This window comes from Mustelus asterias, unplaced genomic scaffold (assembly GCF_964213995.1).
Source record: "Mustelus asterias unplaced genomic scaffold, sMusAst1.hap1.1 HAP1_SCAFFOLD_3167, whole genome shotgun sequence".
Lineage (NCBI taxonomy): Eukaryota > Metazoa > Chordata > Chondrichthyes > Carcharhiniformes > Triakidae > Mustelus > Mustelus asterias.
The window spans coordinates 15562-37486 of NW_027593112.1; positions in this window are offsets into that span (position 1 = coordinate 15562).

The window sequence follows — 21925 nt, forward strand, 5'->3', positions numbered from 1 at the left end:
GGAATCGAACCCGGGTCCCTGGCGCTGTGAGGCAGCAGTGCTAACCACTGTGCCACCCCAAAGTTAGTCATGATGTGGAGATGCCGGCGTTCAGCTGGGGTGGGCACAGTAAGAAGTCTCACAACACCAGGTTAAAGTCCAACAGGTTTATTTGGTAGCACTAAAGTTAGTGAAGGAAGATTGGTTTAGGCCATTCAGCCCATCAGCCCTGCTCTCCATTCAGTTAGCCTAAGAAGGCAAGGGAATACAAAATGAATGGTAGGAAGTATGAATGGTGCATATCCAGAGATCCCTGAAGGCAGCTGGACAAGTAAATATGGAGGTTAAGAAGGCACATGGGGATACTTATCTTTATTAGCCGAGGCACGGAATATAAGTAGCGTAAGAGTTTTAACGACACCAGGTTAAAGTCCAACAGGTTTATTTGGTAGCAAATGCCATTAGCTTTCGGAGCGCTGCTCCTTCGTCAGATGGAGTGGAAATCTGCTCTCAAACAGTGCACAGAGACACAAAATCAAGTTACAGAATACTGATTAGAATGCGAATCTTTACAGCTGATCAGGTCTTAAAGATACAGACAATGTGAGTGGAGGGAGCATTAGGCACAGGTTAAAGAGATGTGTATTGTCTCCAGAGAGGACAGCCTGTGAGATTCTGCAAGTCCAGGAGGCAAGCTGCGGGGGTTGCAGATAGTGTGACATGAACCCAAGATCCCGGTTTCGGCCGTCCTCATGTGTGCGGAACTTGGCTATCAGTTTCTGCTCAGCGACTCTGCGCTGCCGTGTGTCGTGAAGGCCGCCTTGGAGAAAGCTTACCCGAATATCAGAGGCTGATTGCCCGTGACCGCTGAAGTGCTCCCCCACAGTGCAGAGTCACTGAGCAGAGGCTGATAGCCAAGTTCCGCACACATGAGGACGGCCTAAACCGGGATCTTGGGTTCATGTCACACTATCGGTAACCCCCGCAGCTTGCCTCCTGGACTTGCAGGCTGTCCTGTCTGGAGACAATACACATCTCTTTAATCTGTGCTTAATGCTCCCTCCACTCACATTGTCTGTATCTTTAAGACTTGATTAGCTGTAAAGATTCGCATTCTAATCAGTATTCTGTAACTTGATTTTGTGTCTCTGTGCCTTGTTTGAGAGCAGATATCCACTCCATCTGAGGAAGGAGCAGCGCTCCGAAAGCTATTTGCTACCAAATAAATCTGTTGGACTTTAACCTGGTGTTGTTAAAACTCTTACTGTGTTTACCCCAGTCCAATGCCAACATCTCCACATCACAGAATATAAAAGCAGGAAGGTTATGATGGAGCTGTATAAAACACTGGTTCGGTCACAGCTAGAGCACTGTGGACAGTCCTGGTTGCCACACTGTGGGAAGGATGTGATTGTTCTGGAGTGGATGCAGAGGAGATTCGCCAGGACGGTGCCTGTGCTGGAGTGTTCCAGCTATGAAGAGAGGCTGGTTAGGCTGGGGCTGTTTTCCTTGGAGCAGAGAAGGCCGAGGGGGGACCTAATCGAGGTGTACACAATTATGAGGGACATAGATCGAGGAGATAGGAAGAAACCTTTCCCCTTAGTGAAGGGGTCAATAACCAGGGGGCAGAGATTTAAGGGAACGGACAGGAGATTTAGAGGGGATTTGAGGAAAAATCTTTTCACCCAGAGGGTGCTGGGAATGTGGAACTCACTGTCTGAAAGGGTGGTAGAGGCAGGAACTCTCACAACAATTAAGAAGTGTTTAGATGAGCACTTGAAACACCATCACTTACATGGCTATGGAGCAAGTGCTGGACAATGGGATTAGAATAGATAGGTGCTTGATGGCCAGTGCAGACATGATGGGCCAAATGGCCTCTTTCTGTTCTGGAAAACTGACTGACTAGTCCACAGCTCATCATCCTCATCACCACTTCCCCTTGACGTCAGCATCCATTCTGGAATTCCATCTTGTTATGATCAAATAAATAAAGGAGGGATCAAATTGAAAGAAAATACATACAAAGTGGGAAAGATTAGTGGGAAACCAGAGGATTGGGAAATCTTTAAAGGTCAGCAGAAAGCCACGAAAAAAGCTATAAAGAAAAGTAAGATGGATTCTGAGACTGAACTAGCTCAGAATATAAAACCAGATCGCAAACGTTTCTACAAATATATAAAATGATAGAGTGGCGAAAGTAAACATTGGTCCTTTAGAGGACGAGAAGGGAGATGTAATAACTGGAAATGAGGAAATGGCTGAGGCATTGAACAGGTATTTTGTGTCGGTCTTCACAGTGGAAGACACAACACGCCAAAAATTGATGACAAGGCTGTGGCAGGTGAGAACATAAGAACTAGAAGCAGGAGTAGGCCATCTGGCCCCTCGAGCCTGCTCCGCCATTCAATAAGATCATGGCTGATCTGATAGTGGACTCAGCTCCACTTACCCACACGCTCACCATAACCCTTAATTCCTTCACTGTTCAAAAATGTATCGATCTTGCCTTAAAAACATTCAGTGAGGACCTGGAAACGACCATTATCACTAAAGAGGTAGTGTTGGGCAAGTTAATAGGGCTGAAGGGAGACAAGTCTCCTGGCCCTGATGGAATGCATCCCAGGTACTAAAAGAGATAGCAGGGGAAAACAGCAAATGCACTAGTGGTAATTTACCAAAATTTGCTGGACTCTGGGTGGTTCCCGCAGATTGGAAAACAATAAATGTGACGCCACTGTGTAAGACTCCTATTTATTGACTACAGCTCAGCCTTCAACACCGTTATTCCTACAAAACTCATCTCCAAACTCCGTGGCCTGGGCCTTGGCTCCTCCCTCTGCGACTGGATCCTGAACTTCATAACCCACAGACCACAATCAGTAAGGATAGGCAACAACACCTCCTCCACGATCATCCTCAACACCAGTGCCCCACAAGGCTGTGTTCTCAGCCCCCTACTATACTCCTTATACACCTATGACTGTGCGGCCAAATTCCCCTCCAATTCGATTTTCAAGTTTGCTGACGACACCACCGTAGTGGGTCGGATCTCAAACAATGACGGGACAGAGTACAGGAATGAGATGGAGAATCTGGTGAACTGGTGCGGCAACAATAATCTCTCCCTCAATGTCAACAAAACGAAGGAGATTGTCACCGACTTCAGGAAGCGTAAAGGAGAACATGCCCCTGTCTACATCAACAGGGACGAAGTAGAAAGGGTCGAGAGCTTCAAGTTTTTCAGTGTCCAGATCACCAACAACCTGTCCTGGTCCCCCCATGCCGACACTATAGTTAAGAAAACCCACCAAAGCCTCTACTTTTTCAGAAGACTAAGGAAATTTGGCATCTCAGCTACAACTCTCAGCAACCTTTACAGATGCACCATAGAAAGCATTCTTTCTGGTTGTATCACAGCTTGGTATGGGCTCCTGCTCTGCCCAAGACCGCAAGAAACTACAAAAGGTTGTGAATGTAGCTCAATCCATCACTCAAACCAGCCTCCCATCCATTGACTCTGTCTACACTTCCTGCTGCCTCAGCAAAGCAGTCAGCATAATTAAGGACCCCACGCACCCTGGACATTCTCTCTTCCAACTTCTTCCTTCGGGAAAATGATACAAAAGTCTGAGGTCACGTACCAACCGACTCAAGAACAGCTTCTTCCCTGCTGCTGTCAGACTTTTGAATGAACCTACCTCGCATTAAGTTGATCTTTCTCGACAGCCTAGCTATGACTGTAACACTACATTCTGCACCCTCTCGTTTCCTTCTCTATGAACGGTATGCTTTGTCTATAGCGCACAAGAAACAATACTTTTCACTGTATGTTAATACATGTGACAATAATAAATCAAATCAAATCAAAAAGGAGGTGGACAAAAGGCAGATAATTATAGGCCGGTTAACTTCTGTAGTTGGGAAAATGCTTGAATCTATCATCAAGGAACAAATAGCGAGACATCTGGATATAAATTGTCCCATTGGGAAGACGCAGCATGGGTTCATGAAGGCAGGTCATGTTTGACTAATTTGGTGTAATTCTTTGAGGACACTACGTGCTCAGTGGACAATGGGGAACCTGTGGATGTGGTGTATCTGGATTTCCAGAAGGCATTTGACAAAGTGCCGCACCAAAGGCTGCTGCATAAGATAAAGGTGCACAGTGTTACAGGTCATGTATTAGCATGGATAGAGGATTGGTTAACTAACAGAAAGCAAAGAGTGGGGGTAAATGGGTGTTTTTCTGGTTGGCGATCAGTGACTAGTGGTGTGCCTCAGCGATCAGTGTTGGGACCGCAATTGTTTACGATTTACACAGATGATTTGGAGTTGGGGACCAAGTGGAGTGTGTCAAAATTCACAGATGACACTAAGATGAGTGGCAGAGCAAAGTGCAGAGGACGTTGAAAGTCTGCAAAGGAATATAGATAGTCTGAGTGGGCGAGGGTCTGGCAGATGGAGTACAATGTTGGTAAATGTGAGTCATCCATTTTGGTAGGAATAACAGCAAAATGGACTGTTATTTAAATGGTAAAAAATTGCAGCATTCTGCTGTGCAGAGGGACCTGGGTGTCCTTGTGCAGGAATCTCAATGAGTTGGTTTACAGGTAATTAAGAAGGCAAATGGAATTTTGTCCTTCATTGCTAAAGGGATGGAGTTTAAAAACAGTGAGGTTATGTTGCAGCTGTATAAGGTGCTGGTGAGGCCACACCTGGAGTACTGTGTACAGTTTTGGTCTCCTTACCTGAAAAAGGAACACAGAGTCATAGAGGCCCAACTTGTCCATGCCGCTCTTTTTTTTAAACCCCAAAGCTGGTCCCAATTGCCCGCATTTGGCCCATATCCCTCTATACCCATCGTACCCATGTAACTATCTAAACGCTTTTTAAAAGACAAAATTGTACCCGCCTCTACTACTGCCTCTGGCATCTTGTTCCAGACACTCATCACCCTCTGGTGAAAAAATTGCCCTTCTGGACACTTTTGTATCTCTCCCCTCTCACCTTAAACCTATGCCCTCTAGTTTTAGACTCCCCTACCTTTGGGAAAAGATATTGACTAGATGATCTATGCCCCTCATTATTTTATAGACCTCTATTAGATCACCCTAAACCTTCTACGTTCCAGAGAAAAAAGTCCCAGTCTATCCAGCCTCTCATAACACAAACCATCAAGTCCCAGTAGCATCCTAGTAAATCTTTTCTGCACACTTTCTAGTTTAATAATATCCTTTCTATAATAAGGTGACCAGAACTGTACACAGTATTCCAAGTGTGGCCCTACCAATGTCTTGTAGAACTTCAACAAGACGTCCCAACTCCTGTATTCAATGTTCTGACCGATGAAACCAAGCATTCTGAATGCCTTCTTCACCACTCTGTCCACCTGTGACTCCACTTTCAAGGAGCTATGAACATGTACCCCTCAATCTCTTTGTTCTGTAACTCTCCCCAACGCCCTACCATTAACTGAGTAAGTCCTGCCCTGGTTCGATCTACCAAAATGCATCACTTCGCATTTATCTAAATTAAACTCCATCTGCCATTCGTCAGCCCACTGGCCCAGCTGATCAAGATCCAGTTGCAATCCGAGATAACATTCTTCACTCTCCACTATGCCACCAATCTTGGTGTCATCGGCAAACTTACTAACCATGCCCCCTATATTCTCATCCAAATCATTAATATAAATGACAAATAACAGTGGACCCAGCACCGATCCCTGAGGCACACCGCTGGTCACAGGCCTCCAGTTTGAAAAGCAACCCTCTACTACCACCCTCTGGCTTCTGTCATCCAGCCAATTTTGTATCCATTTAGCTACCTCACCCTGGATCCCATGGGATTTAACCTTATGCAACAACCTACCACGCGATACTTTGTCAAAGGCCTTGCTAAAGTCCATGTCGACAACATCAACTGCACTGCCCTCATCTACCTTCTTGGTTACCCCTTCATAAAACTCAATTAAATTTGTGAGACGTGATTTTCCACTCACAAAGCCATGCCTACTGTCCCTAATCAGTCCTTTCGTCTCTAAATGCCTGTAGATCCTGTCTCTCAAAATACCTTCCAACAACTTACCGACCACAGATGTGAGGCTCACCGGCCTGTAGTTCCCAGGCTTTTCCCTGCAGCCCTTTTTAAACAAAGGCACAACATTTGCCACCCTCCAATCTTCAGGCACCTCACCCATGACTATTGATGATTCAAATATCTCTGCTAGGGGACCCGCAATTTCCTCCCCAGCCTCCCACAGTGTCCTGGGTTACACTTCATCAGGTCCCGGGGATTTATCTACCTTGATACACTTTAAGACTTCCAGCATCTCCTTCTCTGTAATATGTACACTCCTCAAGACATCACTATTTATTTCCCCAAGTTCCCTAACATCCATGCTTTCCTCAACAGTAAATACTGATGAGAAATATTCATTTAGGATCTCACCCATCTCTTGTGGATCCACACATAGGTGACTTTGTTGATCCTTAAGAGGCCCTACTCTCTCCCGAGTTACGCTTTTGCCCTTGTAGAAGTTCTTTGGATTCTCCTTTACTTTATCTGCCAAAGAAATCTTGTGTCCCCTTTTTGCCCTCCTGATTTCTCTCTTAACTCTACTGTTACACCCCCTATACCCTTCAAGAGATTCACTTGATATACTGGCACTGGAGGGGGTGCAGGGGAGATTCACTAGGTTGATTCCGGAGTTGAGAGGGTTGGCTTATGAGGAAAGACTGAATAGACTGGAGCTATTACTCATTAGCATTTAGGAGAATGAGGGGAGATCTTATAGAAACATATAAGATTATGAAGAGAATAGATAAGATAGAAGCAGGGAAGTTGTTTCCACTGGCGGGTGAAACTAGAACTAGGGGGCGTGGCCTCAAAATAAGGAGAAGCAGATTTAGGACTGCGTTGAGGAGGAACTTCTTCACACAAAGGGTTGTGAATCTGTGGAGTTCCCTGCCCAGTGAAGCAGTTGAGGCTACCTCATTGAGTGTTTTTAATGCAAGGATAGATACATTTTTGAACAGTGAAGGAATTAAGGGTTATGGTGAGCGGGCGGGTAAGTGGAGCTGAGTCCACGAAAAGATCAGCCATGATCTTATTGAATGGCGGAGCAGGCTCGAGGGGCCAGATGGCCTACTCCTGCTCCTAGTTCTTATGTTCTTATGAAACAGTCTTAGTGACTAAGACTCCACAGGCTCCACAAAAGCCACAAGCTTTCGGAGCGCTGCTCCTTCGTCAGGTGAGTGGGAGTTCTGTTCACAAACAAGGCATATAAAGACACAAACTCAATTTACAAAATAATGGTTGGAATGCGAGTCTTTACAGGTAATCAAGTCTTAAAGGTACAGACAATGTGAGTGGAGAGAGCATGAAGCACAGGTTAAAGAGATGTGTATTGTCTCCAGCCAGGACAGTTAGTGAGATTTTGCAAGTCGTGGGGGTTACAGATAGTGTGACATGAACCCAAGATCCCGGTTTAGGCCGTCCTCATGTGTGTGGAACTTGGCTATCAGTTTCTGCTCAGCGACTCTGCGCTGTCGTGTGTCGTGAAGGCTGCCTTGGAGAACGCTTACCCAAAGATCAGAGGCTGAATGCCCGTGAATGCTGAAGTGTTCCCCAACAGGAAGAAAACACTCTTGCCTGGTGATCGTCGAGCGGTGTTCATTCATCCGTTGTTGCAGCGTCTGCATGGTCTCCCCCATGTACCATGCTACGGAAGGGACATCCTTTCCTGCAGTGTATCAGGTAGACAACATTGGCCGAGTTGCAAGAGTAGGTAGCATGTACCTGGTGGATGGTGTTCTCACCTGAGATGATGGCATCTGTGTCGATGATCCAGCATATCTTGCAGAGGTTGCTGTGGCAGGGTTGTGTGGTGTCATGGTCACTGTTCTCCTGAAGGCTGGGTAGTTTGCTGTGGACAATGGTCTGTTTGAGGTTGTGCGGTTGTTTGAAGGCAAGAAGTGGGAGTGTGGGGATGGTCTTGGCCTTCATCGATGACATGTTGAAGGCTCCGGAGAAGATGTTGTAGCTTCTCCGCACCGGGGAAGTACTGGACGACGAAGGGTACTCTGTCTGCCGTGCCCCGTGTTTGTTTTCTGAGGAGGTCAGTGCGGTTTTTCGCGTTGGAACTGTCAATCGATGCGTCGAGCACCATATCCTGTTCTTATGAGGGCATCATTCAGCGTCTGGAGGTGTCTGTTGCGATCCTCCTCATCCGAGCAGATCCTGTGTATTCGGAGGGCTTATCCGTAGGGGATGGCTTCTTTAACGTGTTTAGGGTGGAAGCTGGAGAAGTGGAGCATCGTGAGGTTATCCGTGGGCTTGCGGTACAGTGAGGTGCTGAGGTGACTGTCCTTAATGGAGATGCGTGTGTCCAAGAATGCAACCAATTCTGGAGAGTAGTCCATGGTGAGTCTGATGGTGGGATGGAACTTGTTGATGTCATCATATAGTTGTTTCAGTGATTGTTCACCATGAGTCCAAAGGAAGAAAATGTCATCGATGTATCTAGTGTATAGCATCGGTTGAAGGTCCTGTGCGGTGAAGAGGTCTTGTTCGAACCTGTGCATGAAGATGTTGGCATATTGAGGTGCGAATTTGGTCCCCATGGCTGTTCCGTGTGTCTGGATGAAGAACTGGTTGTTGAAGGTGAAGACATTGTGGTCCAGGATGAAGTGGATGAGTTGTAAAATTGCATCTGGAGATTGGCAGTTGTCGGCGCTGAGCACTGAGGCAGTTGCAGCAATGCCATCATCGTGGGGGATGCTGGTGTAGAGTGCCGAGACGTCCATTGTGACGAGGAGTGCTCCTGGTTCAACTGCTCCATGTGTGCTGAGTTTCTGTCGGAAGTCCGTAGTGTCACGACAAAAGCTGGGGGTTCTTTGTTGAAGTTCAACTCCCACTCACCTGATGAAGGAGCAGTGCTCCGAAAGCTAGTGGCTTGTGCTACCAAATAAACCTGTTGACTTTAACCTCGTGTTGAGAGACTTCTTACTGTGTTTACCCCAGTCCAATGCCGGCATCTCCACATCATGGCTACCTTCGACACCGCAAACTGCCGGCTCCAAGTGGAGAGGATCTCCAAGAAGATCGCGCATATCGACACAGACATCAAGTTTCTACAAAGATGCAAGAAAGCAGACAAGATACCGAAAGGACTACAGATCACAAACCCACTCAGGTCAACCTACAACACAGACTATGCTGAGAGACTTTGCCGTCGCACCTCTCTCACACTCCTCAACCACCTCATACACCAGCTCTACAGCAAACGCCGCATCCTGGAAACAAAGATCAAATCCATATTCTCAACTTGCGCTCAGGACACAGACCAGCTGCGAAACTCTGCCAAGCAGACGAGACAAAGGAACTACACCATCTACATGCACACCAAGAACTGGAAACTTGAGAAACTCGGCATCACCACCAGCAGCAACCAAGCCTCCCCTGATACCACAGTAGAAAACAGTACCACTGCAGGGAAGCCCATTGTCAACTTGTCGGACTACACACTTCAACCAGATGAAATCTAAGTTCTCAGCCGAGGGCTCAATTTCTGCCCCACCATCAAAATAGACCCCATCAGTCTCGCAGCGGACACAGAGGAATTCATCAGGCGAATGAGGCTGCGGGAGTTCTTCCACAAACCCCAAGAGGCCAACAGCGAACACAATGAGACAGCCAATGAACTGGAACAGCCGACAGAGAGATCCGCAGGCAACAACCGAAGAGGAAAGAGTCGAATTGGACTCCTCCGGAAGGCCGCTGCCCTCGACTCGACATGTATGCCCAAGCCGTCAGGAGGTGCGTCAACACCAAATTCATCAGCCGCACTCACAAGACAGCCCCGAACATCACCCAAGCACAACGCAACGCCATCCACACTCTCAAGACCAACCGCAACATTGTCATCAAACCAGCAGACAAAGGAGGGGCCATTGTCATACTGAACAGAACGGATTACTGCAAAGAAGTGTACCGACAACTGAACAACGAGGAACACTACAGACAGTTACCCACAGATCCAACCAAAGAACACACCCGTCAACTCAACAGACTGATCAAGGCCTTTGATCCGGACCTTCAGAGCACCCTCCGTGCTCTCATCCCACGTACTCCCCGCGTTGGAGATCTCTACTGCCTCCCGAAGATACACAAGGCAAACACACCCGGCCGTCCCATCGTATCAGGCAATGGAACCCTGTGCGAGAACCTCTCCGGCTATGTCGAGGGCATCCTGAAACCCATTGTACAAAGAACCCCCAGCTTTTGTCGCGACAATACGGACTTCCTACAGAAACTCAGCACACATGGAGCAGTTGAACCAGGAGCACTCCTCGTCACAATGGATGTCTCGGCACTCTACACCAGCATCCCCCACAATGATGGCATTGCTGCAACGGCCTCAGTACTCAACGCCGACAACTGCCAATCTCCAGATGCAATTTTACAACTCATCCGCTTCATCCTGGACCACAATGTCTTCACCTTCAACAACCAGTTCTTCATCCAGACACACGGAACAGCCATGGGGACCAAATTCACACCTCAATATGCCAACATCTTCATGCACAGGTTCGAACAAGACCTCTTCACCGGAAAGGGCCTTCAACCGATGCTATACACTAGATACATCGATGACATTTTCTTCCTTTGGACTCATGGTGAACAATCACTGAAACAACTATATGAAAACTGGAGGCCTGTGACCAGCGGTGTGCCTCAGGGATCAATGCTGGGTCCACTGTTATTTGTCATTTATATTAATGATTTGGATGAGAATATAGGGGGCATGGTTAGTAAGTTTGCAGATGACACCAAAATTGGTGGCATAGCCGACAGTGAAGAAGGTTATCTCGGATTGCAACAGGATCTTGATCAATTGGGCCAGTGGGCTGACGAATGGCAGATGGAGTTTAATTTAGATAAATGTGAGGTGATGCATTTTGGTAGATTGAACCAGGGCAGGACTTACTCAGTTAATGGTAGGGCATTGGAGAGAGTTATAGAACAAAGAGATCTAGGGGTACAGGTTCAAAGCTCCTTGAAAGTGGAGTCACAGGTGAACAGAGTGGTGAAGAAGGCATTCAGCATGCTTGGTTTCATTGGTCAGAATATTGAATACAGGAGTTGGGGCGTCTTGTTGAAGACATTGGTACGGCCACACTTGGAATACTGTGCACAGTTCCGGTCACCCTATTATAGAAAGGATATTATTAAACTAGAAAGAGTGCAGAAAAGATTTACTAGGATGCTACCGGGACTTGAGGTTTGAGTTATAAGGAGAGGCTGGATAGACTGGGACTTTTTTCTCTGGAGCGTAGGAGGCTGAGGGGTGATCTTATAGAGGTCTATAAAATAATGAGGGGCACAGATCAGCTGGATAGTCAATATCTTTTTCCAAAGATAGGGGAGTCTCAAACTAGAGGGCAGAGGTTTAAGGTGAGAGGGGAGAGATACAAAAGTAATTTTTTTCCATACAGAGGGTGGTGAGTGTCTGGAACAAGCTGCCAGAGGCAGTAGTAGAGGTGGGTACAATTTTGTCTTTTAAAAAGCATTTAGACAGTTACATGGGTAAGATGGGAATAGAGGGATATGGGCCAAATGTGGGCAATTGGGACTAGCTTGGGGGTTTAAAAGAAAAGGGCAGCATGGACAAGTTGGGCCGAAGGGTCTGTTTCCATGCTGTAAACTCTATGACTCTGGGATATCAACAAGTTCCATCCCACCATCAGACTCACCATGGACTATCTGGAATCGGTTGCATTCTTGGACACACGCATCTCCATTAAGGACGGTCACCTCAGCACCTCACTGTACCGCAAGCCCACGGATAACCTCACGATGCTCCACTTCTCCAGCTTCCAGCCTAAACACGTTAAAGAAGCCATCCCCTACAGTCAAGCCCTCCGTATACACAGGATCTGCTCGGATGAGGAGGATCGCAACAGACACCTCCAGACGCTGAAAGATGCCCTCATAAGAACAGGATATGGCGCTCGACTCATCGATCGACAGTTCCGAAGCGCCACAGCGAAAAACCGCACCGACCTCCTCAGAAGACAAACACGGGACACAGTGGACAGAGTACCCTTCGTCGTCCAGTACTTCCCCGGAGCGGAGAAGCTGCGGCATCTCCTCCAGAGCCTTCAACATGTCATTGATGAAGACGAACATCTCGCCAAGGCCACCCCCACACCCCCACTTCTTGCCTTCAAACAAGCGCGCAACCTCAAACAGACCATTGTCCGCAGCAAACTACCCAGCCTTCAGGAGAACAGTGCCCACAACACCACACAGCCCTGCCACAGCAACCTCTGCAAGACGTGCCGGATCATCGACACAGATGCCATCATCTCACGCGAGAGCACCATCTACCAGGTCCACGATACATACTCTTGCAACTCGGCCAACGTTGTCTACCTGATACGCTGCAGGAAAGGATGTCCCGAGGCATGGTACATTGGGGAAACCATGCAGACGCCACGACAACGGATGAATGAACACCGCTCGACAATCACCAGGCAAGACTGTTCTCTTCCTGTGGGGGAGCACTTCAGCAGTCACGGGCATTCAGCCTCTGATCTTCGGGTAAGCGTTCTCCAAGGCGGCCTTCACGACACACGACAACGCAGAATCGCCGAGCAGAAACTGATAGCCAAGTTCCGCACACATGAGGACGGCCTAAACCGGGATCTTGGGTTCATGTCACACTATCTGTAACCCCCATGACTTGCCTGGGCTTGCAAAATCTCACTAACTGTCCTGTCTGGAGACAATACACATCTCTTTAACCTGTGCTTAACCCTCTCTCCACTCACACTGTCTGAACCTTTAAGACTTGATTAGCTGTAAAGACTCGCATTCCAACCATTATTTTGTAAATTGAGTTTGTGTCTTTCTGCTCTGTTTGTGATCAGAATTCCCACTCACCTGACGAAGGAGCAGCGCTCCGAAAGCTTGTGGTTTGTGATAACAAATAAAACTGTTGGACTGTAACCTGGTGTTGTGAGACTTCTTACCATTCCTAACATCACCACTGCAGTTTGGGGGTCTATATATGATACACACTAATGGTATTTCTCATATAGACTCCACGTTGTCAGAGCTAATATCCTTTCTCACTATTGTATTAATTCCCTCTTTATCCAGCAATGCCACTCCACCCTCTTTTCCTACACGCCTGTCCTTCCTAAATTCTGAATACCCTGGGACATTCAATTCCCACCCCTGGTCCCCCTGCAGCCATGTCTCAGGAATCCCCATTATATCGCACCCATTTACATCTAGCTACGTGATTAGGTCATGCACTTAATTGCAAATAATCCGCGCATTAAGGCTCAGAGCCTTTAAGCTTGTCTTTTTAACATTGTTTGCCTCACTCCCAATATTTTTCTATATAGCCCTGTTTGAATTTTGTCCCTGGTTTCTCTTCCTATCACTTTTCTTATTCCCTTTTCTACCTTTTGTTTTTACCCTGGCTCCCTCCTTCTTTGACTCTTTACACAGGTTCCCATCTCCCAGCATATTAGTTTAAACCCTCCCCAACCGCTCTCGCAAACAGCCCCCCTTGGACATCAGTCCCAGTCCTGCCCAGGTGGAACCCGTCCAATTTGTACAGGTCCCAGCTTCCCAACAACCGGTCCCAATGTCCCAGGAATCTGAAACCCTTCCCCTGACACCAACTCTTCAGCCTCGTATTTATCCGATATATCCTGTCATTTCTATTCTGACTGGCAAGTGGTACGGGTAGTAATCCTGAGATCACTACCTTTGAGGTCTGTTTTCTTATCATTCTTCCTAGCTCCCTGTGTTCTGCTTTTAGGACCTCATCCCTTTTTAATCTATGTCATTTGTACCGATATGTAGCACGACCACTGGCTGTTCACCCTCCCCCTCCAGAATGTCCTGTACCCGCTCCGAGACATTATTGACCCGAGCACCAGGGAGGCAACATACCATACTAGAACATAGAACATAGAACATTACAGCGCAGAACAGGCCCTTCGGCCCACGATGTTGCACCGACCAGTTAAAAAAAAACTGTGACCCTCCAACCTAAACCAATTTCTTTTCGTCCATGAACCTATCTACGGATCTCTTAAACGCCCCCAAACTAGGCGCATTTACTACTGATGCTGGCAGGGCATTCCAATCCCTCACCACCCTCTGGGTAAAGAACCTACCCCTGACATCGGTTCTATAACTACCCCCCCTCAATTTAAAGCCATGCCCCCTCGTGCTGGATTTCTCCATCAGAGGAAAAAGGCTATCACTATCCACCCTATCTAAACCTCTAATCATCTTATATGTTTCAATAAGATCCCCTCTTAGCCGCCGCCTTTCCAGCGAAAACAATCCCAAATCCCTCAGCCTCTCCTCATAGGATCTCCCCTCCATACCAGGCAACATCCTGGTAAACCTCCTCTGCACCCTCTCCAAAGCCTCCACATCCTTCCTGTAATGTGGGGACCAGAACTGCACACAGTACTCCAAGTGCGGCCGCACCAGAGTTGTGTACAGTTGCAACATAACGCTACGACTCCTAAATTCAATCCCCCTACCAATAAACGCCAAGACACCATATGCCTTCTTAACAACCTTATCTACTTGATTCCCAACTTTCAGGGATCTATGCACACATACACCTAGATCCCTCTGCTCCTCCACACTATTCAAAGTCCTCCCGTTAGCCCTATACTCAACACATCTGTTATTCCTACCAAAGTGAATTACCTCACACTTCTCCGCATTAAACTCCATCCGCCACCTCTCGGCCCAACTTTGCAACCTGTCTAAGTCTTCCTGCAAACTACGACACCCTTCCTCACTGTCTACCACACCACCGACTTTGGTGTCATCAGCAAATTTGCTAATCCACCCAACTATACCCTCATCCAGATCATTAATAAATATTACAAACAGCAGTGGCCCCAAAACAGATCCCTGAGGTACACCACTTGTAACCGCACTCCATGATGAATATTTACTATCAACCACCACCCTCTGTTTCCTATCCGCTAGCCAATTCCTGATCCAATTTCCTAGATCACCCCCAATCCCATACATCTGCATTTTCTGCAGAAGCCTACCATGGTGAACCTTATCAAACTAGATAGAGTCTTGTTTGCGGCCACAGAAATGTCTGTCTATTCCCCTTACAGTTGTGTCCCCTATAACCATTGCACTGGCACATTTTCTACCCCTCCCCTCTGCAGCAGAACCAATCGTGGTGCAACGAATTTGACTGCTGCTGCTTTCCCCAGAGAGCACTCCCCTCAACAGTATCCAAAACGGTATATCTGTTTTGCAGTAGAATGACCACAGGAGATTCCTGCACTACCTGCCTATCTCTCTTGATTGATGAGGGTAGGGCAGTGGATGTTGTTTACATGGACTTCAGTAAGGTCTTTGACAAGGTCCCTCATGGCAGACTGGTACAGAAGGTGAAGTTGCACAGGATCAGAGGTGAGCTGGCAAGGTGGATACAGAACTGGCTCATAGAAGACAGAGGGTAGCAGTGGAAGGGTGTGTTTCTGAATGGAGGGCTGTGACAGGTGGTGTTCCTCAGGGATCAGTGCTGGGACCTTTGCTGTTTGTAATATATATAAATGATTTGGAGGAAAGTGTAACTGGTTCGATTAGTAAGTTTGCGGACGACACAAAGGTTGGTGGATTTGCGGATAGCGATGAGGACCATCAGAGGATACAGCAGGATATAGATCAGTTGGAGACTTGGGCGGAGAGATGGCAGATGGAGCTAAATCTGGACAAATGTGAGGTAATGCATTTTGGAAGGTCTGATACAGATAGGAAATATATAGTGACAGAACTCTAAGAGTATTGATTTATTATTATCACATGTATTAACATACAGTGAAAAGTATTGTTTCTTGTGCGCTATACAGACAAAGCATACCGTTCATAGAGAAGGAAACGAGAGAGTGCAGAATGTAGTGTTACAATCATAGCTAGGGTGTAGAGAAAGATCAACTTAATGCGAGGTAGATCCATTCAAAAGTCTGACAGCAGCAGGGAAGAAGCTGTTCTTCAGTCAGTTGGTACGTGACCTCAGACTTTTGTATCTTTTTCCCAACGGAAGAAGATGGAAGAGAGAATGTCCGGAGTGAGTGGGGCCCTTAATTAGCTGGCTGCTTTCCCAAGGCAGCAGGAAGTGTAGACAGAGTCAATGGATGGGAGGCTGGTTTGAGTGATGGATTGGGCTACATTCACAACCTTTTGTAGTTTCTTGCGGTCTTGGGCAGAGCAGGAGCCATACCAAGCTGTGATACAACCAGAAAGAATGCTTTCTATGGTGCATCTGTAAAAGTTGATGAGAGTCGTAGCTGACATGCCAAATTTACTAGGGTGGCACAGTGGTTAGCACTGCTGCCTCACAGCGCCAGGGACCCAGGTTCGATTCCCAGCTTGGGTCACTGTCTGTGTGGAGTCTGCACATTCTCCCCGTGTCTGTGTGGGTTTCCTCTGGGTGCACCAGTTTCCTCCCACAGTCCGAAAGATGTTTGACCATGCTAAATTCTCCCTCAGTGTGCCCGAACAGGCGCCGGAGTGTGGCGACTAGGGGATTTTCACAGTAACTTCATTGCAGTGTTAATGTAAGCCTACTTGTGACACTTATAAAAAAAAACTTTACATTTTTAAAATTTCTTTACTCTTCTGAGAAAGTAGAGGCGTTGGTGGGGCTTTCTTAACTATAGTGTCGGCATGGGGGGGACCAGGACAGGTTGTTGGTGATCTGGACACCTAAAAACTTGAAGCTCTCGACCCTTTCTACTTCGTCCCCATTGATGTAGGCAGGGGAATGTTCTCCTCTATGCTTCCTGAAGTTGATGACAATCTCCTTCGATTCAGTGACATTGAGGGAGAGATTATTGTTGCTGCACCAGTTCACCAGATTCTCTATCTCATTCCTGTGCTCTGTCTCGTCATTGTTTGAGATCCGACCCACTACGGTGGTGTCGTCAGCAAACTTGAAAATCCAGTTGGAGGGGAATTTGACCGCACAGTCATAGGTGTATAAGGAGTATAGTAGGGAGCTGAGAACACAGCCTTGTGAAGCACCAGTTTGAGAATGATCATGGAGGAGGTGTTGTTGCCTATCCTTGACCTGGGTGTACAGGTACACAGGTCACTGAAAGTGGCAATGCAGATGGAGAAGGTAGTCAAGAACACATACGGCATAGAAACATAGAAAAGCTACAGCACAAAACAGGCCCTTCGGCCCCACAAGTTGCGCCGAACATATCCCTACCTTTTAGGCCTACCTATAACCCTCCATCCTATTAAATCCCATGTACTCATCCAGGAGTCTCTTAAAAGACCCTATTGAGTTTGCCTCCACCACCACTGATGGCAGCCGATTCCACTCGCCCACCACCCTCTGTGTGAAAAACTTCCCCCTAACATTTCTCCTGTACCTACCCCCCAGCACCTTAAACCTGTGTCCTCTCATAGCAGCCATTTCCACCCTGGGAAAAAGCCTCTGAGAGTCCACCCGATCTATGCCTCTCAACATCTTATATACCTCTATTAGGTCTCCTCTCATCCTACGTCTCTCCAAGGAGAAAAGACCGAGCTCCCTCAGCCTATCCTCATAAGGCATGCCACTCAATCCAGGCAACATCCTTGTAAATCTCCTCTGCACCCTTTCAATCTTTTCCACATCCTTCCTGTAATGAGGCGACCAGAACTGAGCACAGTACTCCAAGTGCTTGCCTTCATCGGCCGGGGTATTGAGTTAAAAAATTGGCAAGTCATGTTGCAGCTTTATAGAACCTTAGTTAGGCCGCACTTGGAATATAGTGTTCAATTCTGGTCGCCACACTACCAGAAGGATGTGGAGGCTTTGGAGAGGGTACAGAAAAGATTTACCAGGATGTTGCCCGGTATGGAGGGCATTAGCTATGAGGAGAGGTTGGAGAAACTTGGTTTGTTCTCACTGGAACGACGGAGGTTGAGGGGAGACCTGATAGAAGTCTACAAGATTATGAGGGGCATGGACAGAGTGAATAGTCAGAAGCTTTTTCCCAGGGTGGAAGAGTCAATTACTAGGGGGCACAGGTTTAAGGTGCGAGGGGCAAGGTTTAAAGGAGATGTACGAGGCAGATTTTTTACACAGAGGGTGGTGGGTGCCTGGAACTCGCTGCCGGGGGAGGTAGTGGAAGCGGATACGATAGTGAGTTTTAAGGGGCATCTTGACAAATACATGAATAGGATGGGAATAGAGGGATCTGGTCCCCAGAAGGGTAGGGGGTTTTAGTTAAGTCGGGCAGCATGGTCGGTGCAGGCTTGGAGGGCCGAAGGGCCTGTTCCTGTGCTGTAATTTATTTTATTCTTTGTAAAGTGCGTTTGCCAATTTCCCTCCCCCTGGCCCACCCCCTGACTGAATCCCCCTGATTTCCGACAATCCCAGCCTTTCCAAAATGGGTGTGGTCCACAATTGTAAAATTGTTTCCCTGTCGACATATCTAAGATTTGAGCTCCATAATCCAGGCCGACACTCCCTCCCGGTGCCAGTACTGAGAGAGTGCTGCACTGTCAGAGGGTCAGTACTGAGGGAGCGCTGCACTGTCGGGGGTAGATGTATATACTCTAGGATTTGAGCTCCATAATCCAGACCGACACTCCCCCAGTGCCAGTACTGAGAGAGTGCTGCACTGTCAGAGGGTCAGTACTGAGGGAGTGCTGCACTGTCAGAGGGTCAGTACTGAGGGAGTGCCGCACTGTCAGAGGGTCAGTACTGAGGGAGTGCTGCACTGTCGGGGGTAGATGTATATACTCTAGGATTTGAGCTCCATAATCCAGACCGACACTCCCCCAGTGCCAGTACTGAGAGAGTGCTGCACTGTGCTCCCAAGTGTGGTCTAACCGAGGGATACGGAGACCGGAACTGTGCACGGTGCTCCCAGTGTGGTCTAACCGAGGGATACGGAGACTGGAACTGTGCACGGTGCTCCCAGTGTGGTCTAACCGAGGGATACGGAGACTGGAACTGTGCACGGTGCTCCCAGTGTGGTCTAACCGAGGAATACGGAGACCGGAACTGTGCACGGTGCTCCCAGTGTGGTCTAACCGAGGGATACGGAGACTGGAACTGTGCACGGTGCTCCCAGTGTGGTCTAACCGAGGGATACGGAGACTGGAACTGTGCACGGTGCTCCCAGTGAGGTCTAACCGAGGGACAGGGAGTCCGGAACTGTGCACGGTGCTCCCAGTGTGGTCTAACCGAGGGATACGGAGACTGGAACTGTGCACGGTGCTCCGAGTGTGGTCTAACCGAGGGATACGGAGACTGGAACTGTGCACGGTGCTCCCAGTGTGGTCTAACCGAGGGATACGGAGACTGGAACTGTGCACGGTGCTCCCAGTGAGGTCTAACCGAGGGACAGGGAGTCCGGAACTGTGCACGGTGCTCCCAGTGTGGTCTAACCGAGGGATATGGAGACCGGAACTGTGCACGGTGCTCCCAGTGTGGTCTAACCGAGGGATAGGGAGACTGGAACTGTGCACGGTGCTCCCAGTGTGGGTCTAACCGAGGGATAGGGAGTCCGGAACTGTGTACAGTGCTCCCAGTGTGGTCTAACCGAGGGATACGGAGACTGGAACTGTGCACGGTGCTCCCAGTGTGGGTCTAACCGAGGGATATGGAGACCGGAACTGTGCACGGTGCTCCCAGTGTGGGTCTAACCGAGGGATAGGGAGACCGGAACTGTGCACGGTGCTCCCAGTGTGGTCTAACCGAGGGATACGGAGACTGGAACTGTGCACGGTGCTCCCAGTGTGGTCTAACCGAGGGATACGGAGACTGGAACTGTGCACGGTGCTCCCAGTGTGGTCTAACCGAGGGATAGGGAGACCGGAACTGTGCACGGTGCTCCCAGTGTGGTCTAACCGAGGGATACGGAGACTGGAACTGTGCACGGTGCTCCCAGTGTGGTCTAACCGAGGGATACGGAGACCGGAACTGTGCACGGTGCTCCCAGTGTGGTCTAACCGAGGGATACGGAGACCGGAACTGTGCACGGTGCTCCCAGTGTGGTCTAACCAAGGGATACGGAGATTGGAACTGTGCACGTTGCTCCCAGTGTGGTCTAACCGAGGGATAGGGAGACCGGAACTGTGCACAGTGCTCCCAGTGTGGTCAAACCGAGGGATAGGGAGACCGGAACTGTGCACGGTGCTCCCAGTGGGGTCTAACCGAGGGATAGGGAGACCGGAACTGTGCACGGTGCTCCCAGTGTGGTCAAACCGAGGGATAGGGAGACCGGAACTGTGCACGGTGCTCCCAGTGTGGTCTAACCGAGGGATACGGAGACCGGAACTGTGCACGGTGCTCCCAGTGTGGTCTAACCGAGGGATTCGGAGACCGGAACTGTGCACGGTGCTCCCAGTGTGGGTCTAACCGAGGGATAGGGAGACTGGAACTGTGCACGGTGCTCCCAGTGTGGTCTAACCGAGGGATATGGAGACTGGAACTGTGCACAGTGCTCCCAGTGTGGTCTAACCGAGGGATACGGAGACCGGAACTGTGCACGGTGCTCCCAGTGTGGGTCTAACCGAGGGATAGGGAGACCGGAACTGTGCACGGTGCTCCCAGTGTGGTCTAACCGAGGGATAGGGAGACCGGAACTGTGCACGGTGCTCCCAGTGTGGTCTAACCGAGGGATAGGGAGACCGGAACTGTGCACGGTGCTCCGAGTGTGGATCTAACCGAGGGATAAGGAGACTGGAACTGTGCACGGTGCTCCCAGTGTGGTCTAACCGAGGGATAAGGAGACCGGAACTGTGCACGGTGCTCCCAGTGTGGGTCTAACCGAGGGATAGGGAGACCGGAACTGTGCACGGTGCTCCCAGTGTGGTCTAACCGAGGGATAGGGAGACTGGAACTGTGCACGGTGCTCCCAGTGTGGTCTAACTGAGGGATACGGAGACTGGAACTGTGCACGGTGCTCCCAGTGTGATCTAACCGAGGGATACGGAGACTGGAACTGTGCACGGTGCTCCCAGTGTGGGTCTAACCGAGGGATACGGAGACTGGAACTGTGCACGGTGCTCCCAGTGTGGGTCGAACCGAGGGATACGGAGACTGGAACTGTGCACGGTGCTCCCAGTGTGGTCTAACCGAGGGATACGGAGACTGGAACTGTGCACGGTGCTCCCAGTGTGATCTAACCGAGGGATACGGAGACTGGAACTGTGCACGGTGCTCCCAGTGTGGGTCTAACCGAGGGATACGGAGACTGGAACTGTGCACGGTGCTCCCAGTGTGGTCTAACCGAGATGCGAGTATCTGTGTTTCTTTTAATTGCCTCCCGCGAGACTTTAGTCCCAGGGGTTGCTTTGCTGATTAAATGTTTTTCTTTACCTGTGTGATTGCCGCACATGCTGCTGCTACAGGGAGGCACTTGTTCCCCCATGAGGAGGCCCATTCTCCACCAATGCACAGATTGTGAGGCTCACCCTGTGAACTATATCACAAAGTGTGTCTCAGTGGGACCCCTATCCCCCAGATGTGAGCTGCATGATATGAAACTGCCACACCTGTGCCCACCCCCAGGGGATCGAGTGCGCTGGCGAGATCTCTGAAAGATGTTCCTTCTTTTCAAACCCTCCCTCTCCAAATCGGAGCCCATTCGCTGAGATCACCCATCATTCTCTCCGCAGAATACCGGCCCCCTCCCTGCCGCTCAGTCAATCCTGGGGCGGGGTTTGGGGGAGCAGGTGTAGCCGACATTCCCCTGCTCCCAATTTGCGGCAAAGACATTACTCAGGGATGGCTGTGCTTGTCCACTGGGGGGTTCGAAGGGGATCGTGCCGAGGGTCGGACACAGAGCCACACCATGAACTTCCATAGGCGGAGATGTGTGGTTGGAAGGAGACTGACCAGGGGACCCGTGTGACTGAGATA